Source organism: Delphinapterus leucas, chromosome X (genome assembly GCF_059928025.1).
Source record: "Delphinapterus leucas isolate spDelLeu-1000000601 "Yukka" chromosome X, BTC_Dleu_Yukka2, whole genome shotgun sequence".
In the NCBI taxonomy this organism is placed as follows: Eukaryota; Metazoa; Chordata; class Mammalia; order Artiodactyla; family Monodontidae; genus Delphinapterus; species Delphinapterus leucas.
In genome coordinates this window covers 91,861,692-91,881,942 of record NC_143150.1, presented here as the reverse complement: position 1 = coordinate 91,881,942, position 20,251 = coordinate 91,861,692, and the positions used below count along the sequence as shown (strand labels likewise).

The window sequence follows — 20,251 nt, the reverse complement described above, 5'->3', positions numbered from 1 at the left end:
TCTTTTTTTCTTAGTCAGTCTAACTAAGGGTTTTTCAAATGCGTGGATTTTTTTCTAAAAACCAACTTTTGGTTTCATTGATTTTCTCAAAAGTTTTGTTTTTGTTATTGTTTTCTATTTAATTGATTTCTCCTCTAATCTTTATTATATTCTTCCGTTTGTTTCAGTTTGTTCTTCTTTTTCTAATTTCTTAAGACATAAGCTTAGATTATTGATTTGGTATCTTCTCTATCTTTTCTAATATACGTGTTTAAAGCTATAAAATATCCCTCTAAGCACTGCCTTTGCTGCATCCCATAAAATTTGATATGTTATATTTTCATTTTCTTTCACTTCAACATATTTTTAAATTCCTTTTCTGATTTTTTTCCTTCACTCAAGAGTTATTTAGAAGTTTGTTACTTAGTTTCCAAATATTTGGAAATTTCCCAAATTTCATTCTTTGTGGTTTCTAATTCATTTCTGTTGTGGCCAGGGAATATGCTTTGCATGATTTCAAATCTTTTAAATTTACTGAGACTTTTTATGGACTAATATGGTCTATCCTAGAGAATGTTCCATTTGCACTTGAAAATAATATGTATTCTGCTTTGGTTGGATGGAATGTTTTATAGATGTCAGTCAGTTCAAGTTTGTTAATCTTGTTCAAGTCATTTATATCCTTGCTGATTTTCTATCTAGATTTTTATTTATTATTTAGAGTAGGGTGTTGACATCTCCAGCTATGATTGTTAAATGTCTATTTCTCCTTTCAGTTCTATCAGCTTTTGCTTAGTGCATTTTGGGGCTCTATTGTCATGTGCATATAGGTTCATAATTGTTATAGATTCCTGGTCAATTTACACTTTTATCATCATGAAATATCCTCCTTTAACTCTGATAATACTTTTTTGTCTTAAACTCTATTTTGTCAGATATTAGCATGGCCACTTCAACACTTTCTTAGTTGCTGTTTGCATTGTATATCTTTTTTCATCCTTTTACTTTTAACGTACCTGTGTCCTCCAAAATAAAGTGTGTCTCTTACAGACAGCATAAAGCTGGATCTTGTTTTCTGTGCTAACAATGTCTGGTTTTTGACTGGAATGCTTAATCTACTCACATTTATATGGTGAATTTACATCTCCCATTTTGCTATTTTTTATATGTCCCATGTCTTTTTTGTTTCACTGTTCCTCCTTTACTTTCTTCTTTGCCGTTATACATTTTTCTATATTATACCATGTAAATTCCTTTGCTGAATTGTTTCACTATTTTTTTTAAGTTATGGTCTTAGTTGTTGCTCTAGGGATTACTATATGTATTTTAACTTGTCACTATCTACTTCATATTAATACTAACTTACCTTTGGCAAAATATAGAAAAATTACACTAACGTAGCTCCATTTCTTCCTCCCCCTTCTTTGTGCTATTATTGTCATATATTATATCTTTATATGTTACAAGCTGAACAAAAGAGGCTTATAATTATTATTTTATGAAACCTTATTACTTTTAAATTTGTTAAGAAAATGTTTTAAACATATATAGCATTTTATATTTACCTACATTTTATCTTTTACTGGAACTTTTAATTTTTCTAGGTGAATTAGAGTTACCACCTAGTGTCATTTCCTGTCAGCCTGAAGGACTATATGTATTATTTCTAGAAAAACACATCTGTCTATAAAAAATAAGGTTATTGGAGAGACCTTCAAGATGGCAGAGGAGTAAGACTTGGAGATCACCTTCCTCCCCACAAATACATCAGAAATACATCTATATGTGGAACAACTCCTACAGAACACCTACTGAACGCTGGCAGAAGACCTCAGACTTCCCAAAAGGCAAGAAACTCCCCACACGCCTGGGTAGGGCAAAAGAAAAAAGAAAAAACAGAGACAAAAGAATAGGGATGGAACCTGCACCACTGGGAGGGAGCTGTGAAGGAGGAGAAGTTTCCACACACTAGGAAGCCCCTTCACTGGCGGAGATGGGGTGTGGTGGAGGGGAAGCTTCAGAGCCACGGAGGAGAGCACAGCAACAGGGGTGCAGAGAGCAAAGCGGAGAGATTCCCGCACAGAGGACTGGTGCCAGACCAGCACTCACCAGCCTGAGAGGCTTGTCTGCTCGCCCGCTGGCTGGGACGGGTGCGGGCTGGGAGCTGAGGCTCTGGCTTCTTCAGTGGTCAGATCCCAGGGAGAGGACTGGGGTTGGCTGCATAAACACAGCCTGAATGGGCTAGTGCTGCCACAGCCAGCTGGGAGGGAGTCCAGGAAAAAGTCTGAAACTGCCTAAGAGGCAAGAGACCATTGTTTCAGGGTGCGCGAGGAGAGGGGATTCAGAGCACCGCGTAAACAATCTCCAGAGATGGGCGTGAGCTGTGGCTATCAGCACAGACACCAGAGATGGGCATGAAACGCTAAGGCTGCTGCTGCAGCCACCAAGAAGCCTGTGTGCAAGCACAGGTCACTATCCACACCTTCCCTCCCAGGAGCCTGTGCAGCCCACCACAGCCAGGGTCCCGTGATCCAGGGACCACTTGCCCAGGAGAACACACAGCACGCCTGTTGCAATGTCATGACGGCCTCTGCCACCACAGGCTCACCACACATTCCATGGCCCTCCCTTCCCCTGGCCGGAGTGAGCCAGAGCCCCGTAATCAGCTGCTCCTTTAACCCCGTCCTCTCTGAGCGAAGGACAGACACCCTCAGGCGACCTACACGCAGAGGCGTGGCCAAATCCAAAGCTGAACCCCAGGAACTGTGCAAACAAAGAAGAGAAAGGGAAATCTCTCCTAGCAGCCTCAGGAGAAGTGAATTAAATCTCCACAATCAACTTGATGTACCCTGCATCTCTGGAATATCTGAATAGATAATGAATCATCCCAAAATTGAGGTGGTGGATTTTGGGAGCAACGATATATATATATATATATTTCCTTTTTCTCTTTTTGTGAGTGTGTATGGGTATGCCTCTTCGTGTGATTTTGTCTGTATAGCTTTGCTTTTACCATTTGTCCCAGGGTTCTGCCTGCCCATTATTTTGTTGTTGTTGTTGCTGTTTTTGTTTTCTAGTACAGTTTTTGGTGCTTTTCATTGGTGGATTGGTTATTTGGCTTGAATGCTCTCTTCTTTCCTTCTCTTTTTTTTTCTTTATTACTTTAAAATTTTTTTCATTTTTAAAAATTATTTTTTATTTTTAAATTTAATAACTTTATTTTTTCTTTCTTCCTTTCTTTTTTTCTCCTTTTTCTTCTGAGCCGTGTGGCTGACAAAGTCTTGGTGCTCTGACCGGGTGTCAGGCCTGTGCCTCTGATGTGGGATAGCCGAGTTCAGGACATTGGTCCACCAGAGAACTCCCAGCTCCACATAATATCAAACAGCGAAAGCTCTCCCAGAGATCTCCATCTCAATGCTAAGACCCAGCTCCACTCAACGACCAGCAAGCTACAGTGCTGGACACCATATGCCAAAAAAGTAGCAAGACAGGAACACAACCCCACTTATTAGCAAAGAGGCTGCCTAAAATCATAATAAGGTCACAGACACCCCAAAACACACCACCGGACAGGGTCCTGCCCACCAGAAATTCAAGATCCAGGCTCATCCACCAGAACACAGGCACTAGTTCCCTCCACCAGGAAGCCTACACAACCCAGTGAACCAACCTTAGCCACTGGGGGCAGACATCAAAAACAACGGGAACTACGAATCTGCAGCCTGCGAAAGGAGACCCCAAACACAGTAAGATAAGCAAAATGAGAAGGCAAAAAAACACACAGAAGATGAAGAAGCAACGTATAAACCCACCAGACCAAACAAATGAAGAGGAAATAGGCAGTCTACCCGAAAAATATTTCAGAATAATGATAGTAAAGGTGATCCAAAATCTAGGAAATAGAATGGAAAAAATACAAGAAACGTTTAACAAGGACCTAGAAGAACTTAAGAGCAAACAAACAATGATGAACAAAACAATAAATGAAGTTAAAAATTCCCTACAAGGAATCAGTAGCAGAATAACTGAGGCAGAAGAACGGATAAGCGACCTGGAAGATAAAATAGTGGAAATAACTACTGCAGAGCAGAATAAAGAAAAAAGAATGAAAAGAATTGAGGACAGTCTCAGAGACCTCTGGGACAAAATTAAACACACCAACATTCAAATTATAGGGGTCCCAGAAGAAGAAGAGAAAAAGAAAGTGACTGAGAAAATATTTGAAGACATTATAATTGAAAACTTCCCTAATATGTAAAAGGAAATAGTTAATTAAGTCCAGGAGGCGCAGAGAGTCCCATACAGGATAAATCTAAGGAGAAACACACCAAGACACATATTAATCAAACTATCAAAAATTAAATACAAAGAGAAAATATTAAAAGCAGCAAGGGAAAAAAAACAAATAACACACAAGGGAATCCCCATAAGGTTAACAGCTGATCTTTCAGTAGAAACTCTGCAAGCCAGGATGGTGTGTCAGGACACATTTAAAGTGATGAAAGGGAAAAACCTACAACCAAGATTACTCTATCCAGCAAGGATCTCATTCATATTTGATGGAGAAATTAAAACCTTTACAGACAAGCAAAAGTTCAGAGAATTCAGCACCACCAAACCAGTTTTACAACAAATGCTAAAGGAACTTCTCTAGGCAGGAAACACAAGAGAAGGAAAAGACCTACAATAAAAACCCAAAACAATTAAGAAAATGGTAATAGGAAAGTACATATTGATAATTACCTTAAATGTAAATGGATTAAATGCTCCAACCAAAAGACATAGACTGGCTGAATGGATACAAAAACAAAACCCATATAAATGCTGTCTACAAGAGACCCACTTCAGACATAGGGATACATACAGACTGAAAGTGAAGGGACGGAAAAAGATATTCCATGCAAATGGAAATCAGAAGAAGCTGGAGTAGCAATTCTCATATCAGACAAAATAGACTTTAAAGTAAAGATTAGTACAAGAGACAAAGAAGGACACTACATAATGATCAAGGGATCAATCCATGAAAAAGACATAACAATTGTAAATATTTATGCACCCAATAAAGGAGCACTTCAACACATAAGGCAAATGCTAACAGTCATAAGAGGGGAAATCAACAGTAACACAATCATAGTAGGGGATATTAACACCCCACTTTCACCAATGGACAGATCATCCAAAATGAAAATAAATAAGGAAACACAAGCTTTAAACGATACTTTAAACAAGATGGACTTAACTGATATTTATAGGACATTCCATCCAAAAACAACAGAATACACTTTCATGTCAATTGCTCATCGAACATTTGCCAGGAAGGATCATATCTTGGGTCACAAATCAAGCCTTGGTAATTTAAGAAAACTGAAATCGTATCAAGTATCTTTTCCAACCACAATGCTATGAGACTAGATATCAATTATTGGAAAAAATTTGTAAAAATTACAAACACATGGAGGCTAAACAATACACTACTTAATAACCATGAGATCACTGAAGAAATCAAAAAATACCTAGAAACAAATAACAATGAAAACACAATGACCCAAAACCTATGGGATGCAGCAAAAGCAGTTCTAAGAGGGAAGTTTATAGCAGTACAATCCTACCTCAAGAAACAAGAAACATCTCAAATAAACAACCTAACCTTACACCTAGAGCAATTAGAGAAAGAAGAACAAAACAAATCCCCAAAGTTAGAAGAAGGAAAGAAATCATAAACATCAGATCAGAAATAAATGAAAAAGAAATGAAGAAAACAATAGCAAAGATCAATAAAACTAAAAGCTGGTTCTTTGAGAAAATTTAAAAAATTGAGAAAACATTAGCCAAACTCATCATGAAAAAAAAGGGAGAAGACTCAAATCAATAGAATTAAAAATGAAAAAGGAGAAGTAACAACTGACACTGCAGAAATACAAAGGATCATGAGAGATTACTACAAGAAACTATATGCCAATATAATGGACAACCTGGAAGAAATGGACAAATTCTTAGAAAAGCACAACCTGCCAAGACTGAATCAGAAAGAAATAGAAAATATGAACAGACCAATCACAAGCACTGAAATTGAAACTGTGATTAAAAATCTTCCAACAAACAAAAGCCCAGGACCAGATGGCTTCTCGGGCAAATTCTATCAAGCATTTAGAGAAGGGCTAACATCTATCCTTCTCAAACTCTTCCAAAATATAGCAGAGGGAGGAACACTCCCAAACTCATTCTACGAGGCCACCACCACCCTGATACCAAAACCAAACAAAGATGTCACAGAGAAAACTACAGGCCAATATCACTGATGAACATAGATGCAAAAATCCTCAACAAAATACTAGCAAACAGAATCCAACAGCACATTAAAAGGATCATACAACATGATCAAGTGGGGTTTATCCCAGGAATGCAAGGACTCTTCACTATACGCAAGTCAATCAATGTGATACACCATATTAACAAATCGAAGGAGAAAAACCATATGATCATCTCAATAGATGAAGGAAAAGCTTTCGACAAAATTCAGCACCAATTTATGATAAAAACCCTCCAGAAAGTAGGCATACAGGGAACTTATCTCAACATAATAAAGGCCATATATGACAAACTCACAGCCAAGATCGTTCTCCATGGTGAAAAACTGAAACCATTTCCTCTAAGACCAGCAACAAGACAAGGTTGCCCACTCTCACCACTATTATTCAACATAATTTTGGAAGTTTTAGACACAGCAATCAGAGAAAAAAAAAGAAATAAAAGGAATCCAAATCAGAAAAGAAGTAAAGCTGTCACTGTTTGCAGATGACATGATACTATACATACAGAATCCTAAAGACGCTACCAGAAAACTACTAGAGCTAATCAATGAATTTGGTAAAGTAGAAGGACACAAAATTAATGCACAGAAATATTTTGCATTCCTATACACTAATGATGAAAAATCTGAAAGAGAAATTAAGGAAACACTCCCATTTACCACTGCAACAAAAAGAATAAAATACCTAGGGATAAACCTACCTAAGGAGACAAAAGACCTACATGCAGAAAATTATAAGACACTGATGAAAGAAATTAAAGATGATGCAAACAGATGGAGAGATAAATCATGCTCTTGGATTCGAAGAATAAACATTGTAAAAATGATTATACTACCCTAAGCAAACTACAGATTCAGTGCAAACCCTATCAAACTACCAATGGCATTTTTCACAGAACTAGAACAAAAAATTTCACAATTTGTATGGAAACACAGAAGACCCACAATAGCCAAAGCAATCTTGAGAAAGAAAAACGGAGCTGGAGGAAGCAGGCTCCCTGACTTCAGACTACACTACAAAGCTACAGTAATCAAGACAGTATGATACTGGCACAAAAACAGAAATATAGATCAATGGAACAGGATAGAAAGCCCAGAGATAAACCCACGCACATATGGTCACCTTAGTTTTGATAAAGGAGGCAAAAATATACAATGGTGAAAAGACCTCCTCTTCAATAAGTGCTGCTAGGAAAACTGGACAGCTACATGTAAAAGAATGAGATTAGAACACTCCCTAACACCATACACAAAAATAAGCTCAAAATGGCTTAAAGACCTAAATGTAAGGCCAGACAGTATAAAACTCTTAGAGGAAAACATAGGCAGAACACTCTATGACATAAATCACAGCAAGATCCTTTTTGACCCACCTCCTAGAAAAATGGAAATAAACAAATGTGAGGTAATGAATCTTAAAAGCTTTTGCACAGCAAAGGAAACCATAAACAAGATGAAAAGATAACCCTCAGAATGGGAGAAAATATTTGCAAATGAAGCAACTAACAAAGGATTAATCTCCAAAATTTACAAGCAGCTCATGCAGCTCAATATCAAAAAAACAAACAACCCAATCGAAAAATGGGCAGAAGACCTAAATAGACATTTCGCAAAAGAAGACATACAGATTGCCAACGAACACATGAAAGGATGCTCAACATCACGAATCATCAGAGAAATGCAAATCAAAACTACAGTGAGATATCACCTCACACCAGTCAGAATGGCCATCACCAAAACATCTACAAACAATAAATGCTGGAGAGGGTGTGCAGAAAATGGAACCCTCTTGCACTGTTGGTGGGCGTGTAAATTGATACAGCCACTATGGAGAACAGTATGGAGGTTCCTTAAAAAACTACAAATAGAACTACCATACGACCCCGCAATCCCACTACTGGGCATATACCCTGAGAAAACCATAATTCAAAAAGCATCATGTACCACAATGTTCATTGCAGTTCTATTTACAATAGCCAGGAAATGGAAGCAACCTAAGTGCCCATCGACAGATGAATGGATAAAGAAGATGTAGCACATATATACAGTGGAATATTACTCAGCCATAAAAAGAAACGAAATTGAGTTATTTGTAGTGAGGTGGATGGACCTAGAGTCTGTCATACAGAGTGAAGTAAGTCAGAAAGAGAAAAACAAATAACGTATGCTAACACATATATATGGAATCTGAGAAAAAAAATGGTTATGAAGAACCTAGGGGCAGGACAGGAATAAAGACGCAGACGTAGAGAATGGACTTGAGGACATGGGGAGGGGCAAGGGTAAGCTGGGACAAAGTGAGAGAGTGGCATGGACTTATATACACTACCAAATGTAAAATAGATAGCTAGTGGGAAGCAGCCGCACAGCACACGGAGATCAGCTCTGTGCTTTGTGACCACCTGGAGAGGTGGGATAGGAAGGATGGGAGGGAGACGCAAGAGGGAGGGGATATGGGGATATCAGTATACATATAGCTGATTCACTTTGCTATAAAGCAGAAACTAACACACCATTGTAAAGCAATTATACTCCAATAAAGATGTTAAAAAATATTAAATTTTTTTAAAAATTAAAAATAAGGTTATTTTGGCTTTACAAAATACTAGGTATCCCATCCTACAGGCAGGTACAAAGATAAAATGGGAAGAGTACAAATATTTTATTTATATCTATTAATTTCTGGAAGATTCATTCTCTTATGTGGTGTCTAGACATACTCTGGGAAATTTAACTGTAAGGTAGCCAAGTTCTTGGGTTATCAGTCCATCATTTTCCTTCAACCTTTGTGAGAGTAGGTTGGATATTTCTTTTTTAAAAGTATTTTTTGAAAGGAAATCTTGCTTTAGAGATTACTTTGCTGCTTTCTTTTGGATCTCACCACCACCACCTCAAGTTAAGAAGGGGAGTCCCAAGATAACTCAGAATAATGGAGGTTGCCTTTCAGATGGGGAGGCTGACATCTGTTTCTTCCCCAGCTGCTGAGCTGCAGAAATTCACAGACCAATCCTGTCTCTTGGGTGCAACTTGAGAGAGTTGTTGGTAAAGCTTGTCCTCAGGACTTTGGAGTGTTGGTGAAGATAATGACTGATGACTTCTCCCACCTAGATGAACTTGTAGAGCAGAGGCTGGTATAGCAGCCTGAAATGGCAAGATGAAGAAAGAGCAGTGGTGAAGACAGTTTGCATGTCCAGAGTTTGGTGGAGTGAGAGTGTTTGGGTTTTCCCAGGGGCCAAGTGGATGCCACAGAAGGCATCCAGCTGGAAGAATCTTAAAGGGTCTTGACCCAAGTGGACAGTGTGTCAGGTGAGGACACTAGGGGTAGGGGTAACCCCTGTGGTAGAAACTGAGGCAGTAAGTAAGTGAGCTGAGGAGTAAACACTGAGGAATTCAGTGCTCTTGGGATCATGGACCATCAGAATGACCCTATATTCCCTCTGGTACTCTTCCGTACTGCTAAACCTGTGCAAAGATCTTGCTGTTATTAATGTCTTGGCTTCACTCATTTGCATTATAAGGTTCCTGGGGATGCTTGTCACCTTGTTTTGTTCAAAACGTAGTCTGTGAAGCTTTTCTTTTGCTATCATAATGGTTCTATTTTTAAGACAGTATTTAGAGAAATCAAATCTACACCATCATCACCTTGCCATGACCTGTTAGCCTAATACTGACTTTTGAAGAAACAGTGCTAGTTGACTTGTAGAATGTCCCATGTTCCGTGTCATCTGATTGTTTCCTATGATCTCATCTCAACTTTTCTTTTCTCTCCTGTATTTTCTACAGACTTGAAGTTAGGTATAGAAGTTTGATCAGTTTTAGGTTAAGCATTTTTTAAAAAATTTATTTATTTTATTTTTGGCTGCATTGGGTCTTTGTTGCTGTGCACAGGCTTTCTCTAGTTGCAGCAAGCGGGGGCTACTCCGTTGCGGTGTGCGGACTTCTCGTTGTGGTGGCTTCTCTTGTTGCGGAGCACGGGCTCTAGGTGCGCGGGCTTCAGTAGTTGTGGCATGTGGGCTCAGCAGTTGTGGCTCATGGGCTCTAGAGCGCAGCCTCAGTAGTTGTGGCACATGGGCTTAGTGGCTCCGCAGCATGTGGGATCTTCCCGGACCAGGGCTCGAACCCGTGTCCCTTGCATTGGCAGGCGGATTCTTAACCACTGCACCACCAGGGAAGCCCAGGTTAAGCATTTTTAACACAAATACTTAATAACTGCCAAGAATATTTCATAGGTGCTACTATGCAACCCCCTATTAAGGATGCAATTAGCAAATAATTTGTAGAATAACATTTTGGTTCTACGTGAGCATCTTGTTCAAACAACCTTTTATAAAATGCATTTAACATCTGCTACGGACTGAATGTGTCCCCCCCAAATCCATATGTTGAAATCCTAACCCTCAATGTGATAGTGTTAGGAGGTGGGGCCTTTGGAAGTTGATTAGGTCAGGAGGGTGGAGCCTCATGAATGGGATTGCTGCCCTAGTAAGAAGAGACCAGAGGGCTAGCTTGCTCCTTTTCCACCATGTGAGGATACAACAAGAAGTTCAGCTAGCTACAACCCAGAAGTGGGCCCTCACCAAGAACCCAACCATACTGGCACCATGAGCTCCAATTTCCAGGCTCCAGAACTGTGAAAAATAAAGTTCTGTTGTTGATAAGCCACTCAGTTTATGGCATTTTGTTTTAACAGCTTAAGCTAAGGTAACATCTCTTGAGGTTCCTTACCTGAATCAATTATCTAATTCTTTCTCTATTTATTGGGTGGCATTCTTCTATAAATAATTGCTGTAGTGAATACTGTGTTGCTCCACTCAAATCTCTTTTTTGGGGCCAATACATTATCCCCCAGTTTCTGGGAAAATCAGCTACTGACCTCATAGCTATCTCTCTCATTGGGAACTGCCCTCAGCTACAGGCAACTGCCTCACTCAAAGTTATGCCCTCACCTCCCCACCTCTGCTCAGGGAGCAGGCAGTATTAAATGAGTGTCTTATGCAGGAACACAAAGGTCCAGCCTTCCATTTGGGACAACTCTGAAGGGCCATCCCAGCTCCAGAGCTCCCTGTAAGACTGTCTGAGGCCTCAGTTGCAACTGCATTGAGGGTAAATTCTCCCTCTGTCCAATCCTATCCCCCTCAACCTCTTACAGATGTTTCTCCCCAATAAACCTTCTGTATGTAACTTTCCATTTTTGTTAACCCAGAACTCATTCTAAGACAATGACAAAGAGCTTTCTTCTCTTTTTCTTTCATCTTTTTTCATTTGACTCTTTTTGGAGTATCAGTATGAACTCATGGTTTTGTATTTATTTAATGTATTACAACAAATTGCAGCCATTTTCGTCTTTGTGCTCAAATGATCAAATGTGGCCAGTGAAGGCCCTTCATGATGCCTCCTATGCCCTTTAGACATTAATCTTTTATTTATTTATTTATTTATTTTGCGGTACGTGGGCCTCTCACTGCTGTGGCCTCTCCCGTTGCAGAGCACAGGCTCCGGACGCGCAGGCTCTGCGGCCATGGCTCACAGGCCTAGCCGCTCCACGGCATGTGGGATCTTCCCGGACCGGGGCACGAACCCGTGTCCCCGGCATTGGCAGGCGGACGCTCAACCACTGCGCCACCAGGGAAGCCCTAGACATTAATCTTTAAGTGTGTCTTTTCTAGCACAAGAAGATAACCTATGCTCATCATGTATTCTTCTAGGTCCAGACCCAGAATCAGATATTTCTCTAAAAATCTCTGGTTCCCTTTTAGTGGGAATGGTGGTTAAAGATCAAGATCTGGGCACTAGGGATAAAATGTTTTCTTTTAATTTCATTTTCTAAATGTCTTTTTGCTGGTATACAGAAATACAATTTACTTTTGCATAGACATTTCACTGTGGTCACATTAGAATTAGAACCAAGTTCTCCTGAATCTCAGTCTCTATTAGTTAGAAATATTTTCAGCTGCAAATAACGGGAAGTTGACTCACAATGGCCTGGGAAAAACAAGATGTTTAGTTAGCTCCTCTAATAAGGAGTCTGATGATAGCCAGTCTGGGACTGATGCAATGGCTCAATAATCCTGTCAGGGACCCAAACTGTTACTATTTAACCACTTCTTAGTTTGTTCTCATGTTTCTTTTCTTGTTCTTACAAGATGACTGGGCTCCTACCAGATATTATCTATATTCTAGGCAAAAATAAGCAAAGATAAAGAGGTTAATGGTAAAAAAGTTTTCTCCTTTCCAGGCTTTGTTTTTTTTAATTTGAGAAAGATGCCCTCTCCATATAATTCCACTTAATCATTATTGGACAGAACTGTCACGAGTCCAACTCAATATAAGGTAGGTGAGAAAACTGAGGGGTTTTATTTCTTAACTTCCAATAACTGTTAAAAGGAGGGAAAGTTAGAAGGAGTCAAGAATGGATGTTGAAAGTACCTCTTGTGGTATCTGCATTAAAGCCAACATTCTTCCTACTAGATAATTCCATTAGGTAAAACTTTGACAAAGTGTGACAAAGCTTGATTCATGTAAAAAAGGATTCCTTTGAACAAAAAGACCTCAAAGTACTTATATTTAGTATGTGTATCTGAAGACAAGATACGCTATAAAAAATGTGATCCTTGTTCACTGGAGAAGAATTTTTATTTAGTTTTCTCAATATAACTGAGATATAATATTAACATCATGTAAGAAAAAATTCTAGCAAAAGATGAATTACTTGTTTTGGACCAACTATCCCAGGGAAAACAACTAAAAAACCTGGGGAAAATATAAAAACAACTGTTTGAAGGCATCATAGAATCATAGGCATTAAGACTTTGTACAGCTAAGACCCAGAAGTAGAAGGAAGCCAAGAACGGCTGGCTTTCCTCTCAAAGTGATCACCATTCTGCGCATTCTACAAGTGAGAGCTGCAACTCAGAGATTTCAGCACTCTCGTGGTCGTTGAAAGTTCAGGGCATGCCAATGCAGAGAGGTCTTTATAAACACTCCAAGATTTTAACTGGAATAAGTGTGAACTGAAATAGATCATTCCTAGGAATGAAGCTTGGACTTAAATTAGCTCAATATCTGACTGGATTAAGGTGGGAGGTCACAAATAAATTAATATCAGGAATGAAAAAGAATATCACCACAGATCTTACAGACACTAAAAAGGTCATTAGAAAAGATTATGAAAAGCTTTTACTAAAAATATGAAACTGAGATGCAATGAGCTAAATTCTAAGGAAATACTGTAACAAACTGACACATGAGTAGAGAATCTAAATTTTCCTGCATCTATTTATAAACATTTAATCCATAATTTAAAACTTTTCCATACAGAAAACTCAAGGTTCACATGGCTTACTTGACAAATTTTATCAGGGAGCTAAGGAAGAACTAACACCAATATTACACAAACTCTTCCAAAGAAAAGAAACTCTTTCAGGGCTTCCCTAGTGGCACAGTGGTTGAGAGTCCACCTGCCGATGCAGGGGACACGGGTTCGTGTCCCGGTCCGGGAAGATCCCACATGCCGCGGAGTGGCTGGGCCCGTGAGCCATGGCCGCTGAGCCTGCACGTCCGGCGCCTGTGCTCCACAACGGGAGAGGCCACAACAGTGAGAGGCCACAACAGTGAGAGGCCCGCGTACCGCAAAAACAAAACAAAACAAAACAAAAAGAAAAGGAACTCTTTCAAAGAGAAGAATGAAGGGCACCTTTTCCATCTCATTTTATGAGGTCAGCATTACTTTGATCCAAAAGCTGACAAGAACATTACAAGAAAGGAAAATTCAGTTCAATCTTTTTCATGACATCCTAAATGAAACATTAGTACATTAACTCCATAAATATATTAAAAGATAATAGGTCATTAGTAAACTGGGTTTATTCTGGGAATGTAATATTCATAAATCAATGAATGCAATGTTATAATGATAGAATAAAGAAGAAAAATCACATCTCAATAGATACAGAGAAGGCATTTAATAAATGTAACATCCATTCATATTAAAGCCTCTTTGCAAACCAGGGATAGAAGGAATCTTTCTTCAACTGGTAACTGATATCTATAGAAATTCTATAGCAAGGATCTTTTTCTTCCAAATGTGACAGGTTATCTTCTCTCATACCAATTCTTTGGCTGATAGAAACTATGAAAACTAGACAAAACACCAAAAGATCACAGCTTTTTAAAGGCATCAGAGATAAAGCAAGGAAACCAGCATTAGAGAGGTCTAGATGATTAAGTAAAGGGAAACACACTGAGGTGAGTTGCTTCTTTTTCCCTTGAGGCATTTCTCAGTTCCTAAGCTGTGTGGAGCCAAGGTGAAGAGCCAAGGTGAAGAGCAGAAAATAGCGATTCATAGCTTTGAGAAGTCTCATGAAGTAGGGCACAAAAATTGGATTTACTGCTTGTTATTAAGGCAGCCAAGACTTGAAGGTCAAGATCCAAAAACCACAGAAAACTGAGCTCCAAATTGTGAGCATAGTTCACAAGATGTCATGAAGTCAAGCAGAAAGCAGCAACTAAAAAGCTAAAAACTTAAGCAGAGCTTTTGGAAGTCTCATAGTAATAGAGACAAAAACTAGAAAACTAGAGATCAGGGTCTACCAGGCTTTCAGGTAAAAATCCTGAATGGCTTTGTCCTAGGAGAGGCAAACCAGTTATACATCAGCCCTCATGAAGATGAAATAGATTCTCAGATCATCTTAATCCTTTTCTAAAATTTATTTATTTATTTATTTAATTTATTTTTGGCTGCGTTGGTTCTTCATTGCTTCGCACGGGCTTTCTCTAGTTGCGGCGAGCAGGGGCTACTCTTTGTTGAGGTGCGTGGGCTCCTCATTGCGGTGGCTTCACTTGTTGCTGAAGCACGGGCTCTAGGAGCATGGGCATCAGTAGTTGTGGCATGTGGGCTCAGTAGTTGTGGCTCGCGGGGTCTAGAGTGTAGGCTCAGTAGTTGTGGCACACGGGCTTAATCGCTCCACAGCATGTGGGATCTTCCTGGACCAGGGCTCGAACCCGTGTCCCCTGCATTGGCAGGCAGATTCTTAACCACTGTGCCACCAGGGAAGCCCTCATCTTAATCCTTGATGGACCAAGGTTATCTGCTTCTACTGTATCTGGCCCCCAGAAGAAAAGTAAATTATTTCTAGAGGATGAAACATTATCCAGAAAAATTTTTTAAAACACTTCATATACAATTTCTGGCATTCAACAACAAAAAAATATCACAGGCATGCCATGAATCAGATGAAGGAAACCAAGATAAAACAGGTGATATAAATAAACCCAATAGTGATCCAAATATTTGAGTTATCAGACACAACTTTAAAAAAAAAACTATGATTACTATGTTCAAGAAATTAGGTGACAGGGACTTCTCCAGCGGTCCAGTGGTTAAGACTTCACCTTCCAAAGCAGGGGGTACAGGTTTGATCCCTGGTTAGGGAGCTAAGATCCCACATGCCTCGCAGCCAAAACAACCAAAACATAAAACAGAAGCAATATTGTAACAAATACAATAAAAACTTTTAAAATGGTCCACATAAAAATAAAATGAAATTAGGTGACAAAATTATTGACATTAGAAAGAATCACATGGGGATTCTAGAACTAAAAAACACAGCTTAAATTAAGCACTAAGTAGATGTTAGATATAGCATAATAGAAGTTTAGTGAACTGGAAATGAGTTAGCAGAGGCTATTCAGGCTGGAGCATTATGAAAAAAAGGAACGAAAAATAATGGGAAGAGTGTAAGAGACATGGAACATGGTGTAAAGGTTCAATATATGTTTAATTGGAAGGAATACCAGATTGCAAAGATACCAGAATTGACAAATGATATCAAGCTACTGACTCAAAAAGCTCTACTAATCTCAAACAGAATGAATACAAAGGAAATCATAACTAGGCACATCACAGTCAAACTGCTGAAAACAAAAGAGAAAAAAGGAAAATCTAATTGCAGCCAGAGAAAAAAGGCACATTACATTCAAAGGAGAAACAGTAAGAACGGCAACTGACTTTTCAACAAATACAATGAAATGATATCTTTAAAGTGCTGAAATAAAATAACTGCTAACTTAGGATTCTATTCTCAAGGAAAATATCCTTTAAACGAAGATGAAATAAAGTTAATTTCAGAAAAACCAAAACTGATATAATTAATTGCCAGCAGACCTACACTAAAATAAACACTAAAGGGATTTCTTAAAGTTAGGAAATAATGATGCTTAAAAAATAGAAAGTGAAAGCGTTATGAAGAATAAAGAGTAAATATGTAGATAAAACTATATGAACACTGACTGTATTAAGCAATTATAATAATGCATAGAGAGACTTAAAATATATGTAGAATTAAAATTCAGGTCAACAATAGTATAAATGATAAGAGGGGATTGACCTAAAATATTTTCTATCATTGAATTGTGGAAGAAGCAGTAAAAGTATTAATCTACAGAAGACATAAATTGAGGCATGTATGTCATAATCTCTAGGGTAATCACTAAAATAATAATTAGGGGGTTTCCCTGGTGGTGCAGTGGCTGAGAGTCTGCCTGCCGATGCAGGGGACATGGGTTCGTGCCCCGGTCCGGGAAGATCCCACATGCCGCAGAGTGGCTGGGCCCGTGAGCCATGGCCGCTGAGCCTGCGCGTCCGGAGCCTGTGCTCCACAATGGGAGAGGCCACAACAGTGAGAGGCCCGCGTACAGCAAAAAAAAAAGAAAAAAGAATAATTAAAGACTGCAAAACTAACAGGGCAATAGAAGGGAAATGGAATGATAAAAGTTAATCAAGGGACTTCCCTGGTGGTGCAGTGGTTGGGACTCCGTGCTTCCAGTGTAGGGGACATGGGTTCGATCCCTGGTCGGGGAACTAAGATTCCGAATGCCATGTGGCACAGCCAAAAATTAAAAAAAAAAAAAGTTAATTGATTCATCTAGACAAATTATCCAATCTCTCAGATTCCTTCAGCCCTTCATGGTACCAGTCTTGGGGGAAGCCTTACTATTTCCATGAAGTGTCACATTTTTACACGCACCTGACTTTCTCCAGAAGTCCTCTATCTGGTACACTGAATGATGATAAAATCTGAGGGGTTGGGCTGCATCAGCTGCCACAGTGGTGTCTGGATTTGAGGGGCCCTCTCTTGTCCCTTTCTTTTCATCTTTAAAGCTCAAAAGTAGGCTTCCCTGGTGGCGCAGTGATTGACAGTCTGCCTGCCGATGCAGGGGACACGGGTTCGTGTCCTGGTCTGGGAAGATCCCACATGCCGCAGAGCGGCTGGGCCCGTGAGCCATGGCCACTGAGCCTGCGTGTCCGGAGCCTGTGCTCCGCAACGGGACAGGCCACAACAGTGAGAGCCCAGTGTACAGCAAAAAAAAAAAAAAAAAAGCTCAAAAGTAGAGTAAATGAGAGATCTAACAACGGGCAGCCTTGTCTCTCAGCCTCAATTTTTCATAGTGACACAGCCAAATTATCTGCCCATTCAGGTGTGCATCTGTGGCCCCTAGACATTTTAACTACACAGTGACTAGCCACCAAGAAGCAAATGAACTGCCCATTCAGCAGTGTTTCTGGGACCTATAGACATTGTGGCCATACAATCATAAGGCCATAAGTTCACATGGCCTGCCAGTTCAGGGGCATTTGTGGCCCACAGAAAATGAGGCCATTCAATCATTAGCACTACTGGTGATTTGTCCTCAACCCCAGAGAGGATGCTTCCCACCCCTCAAGTGAAACAGTTCAACTTTTCTGCCATGTTCACTCCACATTAGGTACCACTGTCAGGCAAAGGGCTCAATCACCAGCAAGCATCATTGAGGCAGGCTGGGTCACAGACACATGGATCAGCACAAAGCACAAGTCTCACATTCTCTCGTTATCCTGTAGAGAGACATGCTTGGGTTGGGTGCAGCTGGACCAGGACCACCCCTGACAATCTTCCTTTTCACAGCATGAGCATGAAAGTGCCATTGTAAGCAGAGGAAAAGTATTTGAGCTCAGGTGCCAGATGTTCAGGGGAATGCTGAAAATGACAGCTGCCCAGCAACCTTGTGGGAAGTTGAGATCATGAGCAGCCCCTCACTCTATCTGGGGGAGGAGGAGCCACTGGTCCTGCCTAGCCCACTGTCAGGCCACCCAGAGAAAGCCTCTTATTATTCCGCGTATAATCCTTTTTGTCTCCCAACACGCTCTTTGGAAAGAGTTCTATGGTGAAATACATTTGGAAAATGCTGTATTTTTTTTTTACCTTTTTTTTCACCTTCTTTTTTTTTTTTTCGGTACGTGGGCCTCTCACTGCTGTGGCCTCTCCCTTCTGTGGCCTCTCCCGTTGCGGAGCACAGGCTCCAGACGCGCAGGCTCAGCGGCCATGGATCACGGGTCCAGCCGCTCCATGGCATGTGGGATCTTCCCGGGCCGGGGCATGAACCCACGTCCCCTGCATCGGCAGGCGGACTCTCAACCACTGCATCACCAGGGAAGCCCCTGGAAAATGCTGTATTTTACAGACCTTCTGGGAGATCTATATAGTATCCTACCTACATAGTATCCTAGTGGTTGTAGAAGTCTCTCCATTAAAAAAAAAAACACATCTAAACAATGTTTCCCAAGTTTTTATGATCATAGAACCTTTTACTCACATCATGATTGTTAATAAGCTAGAGAACCAGTGTTTCATGGAAGACATTCTGTGAAATGCTGACCTAGGGCAGGCATAGCAAATAGGTTTCAACATAATTACCAACTCTGATTGGTAGAGGTAGACTAGAACATGCTGTTGAGAAGAATTCTAAGAGCCTGTCTGACCTTGACCAGAAAGAGTACCATTATTTTTTTTGAATTTTATTTTTTTATAGAGCAGATTCTTATTAGTTATCTATTTTATACATATTAGTGTATATATGTCAATCCCAATCTCCCAATTCACATTATTGACAAACGATAGCTGCCGTGTATGTAGAATATAATGGCAGCATAAGGGCAACAGGTTTGCCAGTCTTGATCTAGGTTCTCTAGCTTTATTTTCTCTGGCAAAAGATTCCTCTAGGTCAGAATCGGTGACTTAAGAATTCCTCCAACAGGAACACAACTTGGGAAATGTGAGTCTTCATTCATTATAATTTGCTCATGTTCACTGACTCTTTACTGAGTAGACTGGTCCCTCAGGAAGGGGAGAAAGTTCTTTCCATTGAAAGGAATGCTCTGAGGTGTCATATAAAATAAATCCTGGAATCCATCTCCAAGCTCAGTACCCAGGAGGATGCTCTTTACCCGAATGCCCCCATGACTACAGCCTTGGCCTCTGAGGTCAGGGGCATTTGGGCAGAATCTAGGAATTTCTCCCAACTCTCTGAAGCCTCCTTGGCCCTAACACCTATGAATGCTTTGGGCTTCTCCACTGTGAAGCTGCTCAGGGCTTTGGAGGCCAGTACTTTGCACTTGAGGATCTGCTGTCTGAGATGTGGGTCTGTGTGTATGTACCTGCTTTGGGCTTCTCCACTGTGAAGCTGCTCAGGGCTTTGGAGGCCAGTACTTTGCACTTGAGGATCTGCTGTCTGAGATGTGGGTCTGTGTGTATGTACCTGCACATCTATAAGAACATACATGTACAAGTGTGTACAAAGATAGTGGGGAGCACAAATTAGGGCTCACTTGATATCCATAGGGTCCAGGGCCAGGAGAAGAAGACAATTCCATGACACAAACCACTGTTGCTTGCCTCAGCAGTTGATGCTTCAGTTTGCAGAGTGACACTGGAGACATCGGCAGGGATCAACTTCAGTCTGGAAGGAGGAAAAGGGAGACAAATCTTTCAATTTTAATGGGATTTTCAAAGATGTGCCAGGTATTGTCTGTTGGCACTCTGCGACATTCCCATTCCCATCCCCTCTCCTGTACTGCCGGGGCTGGAAGCATTGAGATTACATTTCTCAGACTTGCTTGCCAATGTGACCTCTCTGCATGAAATTTGG

The 20,251-nt window shown here is 40.2% G+C and overlaps 1 long non-coding RNA gene across 1 annotated transcript in view; it reads right to left on the bottom strand.

The window, feature by feature from the left end:
• The window catches only part of LOC111165583 (uncharacterized), a 101,157-nt gene that overhangs the window by 74,772 nt on the left and 6,134 nt on the right, over positions 1-20,251 (bottom strand). The window contains exon 2 of the long non-coding RNA XR_004024906.2: positions 19,932-20,062. This is a non-coding gene — a long non-coding RNA (uncharacterized LOC111165583). The remainder of the gene's footprint in view (positions 1-19,931; positions 20,063-20,251) is intronic.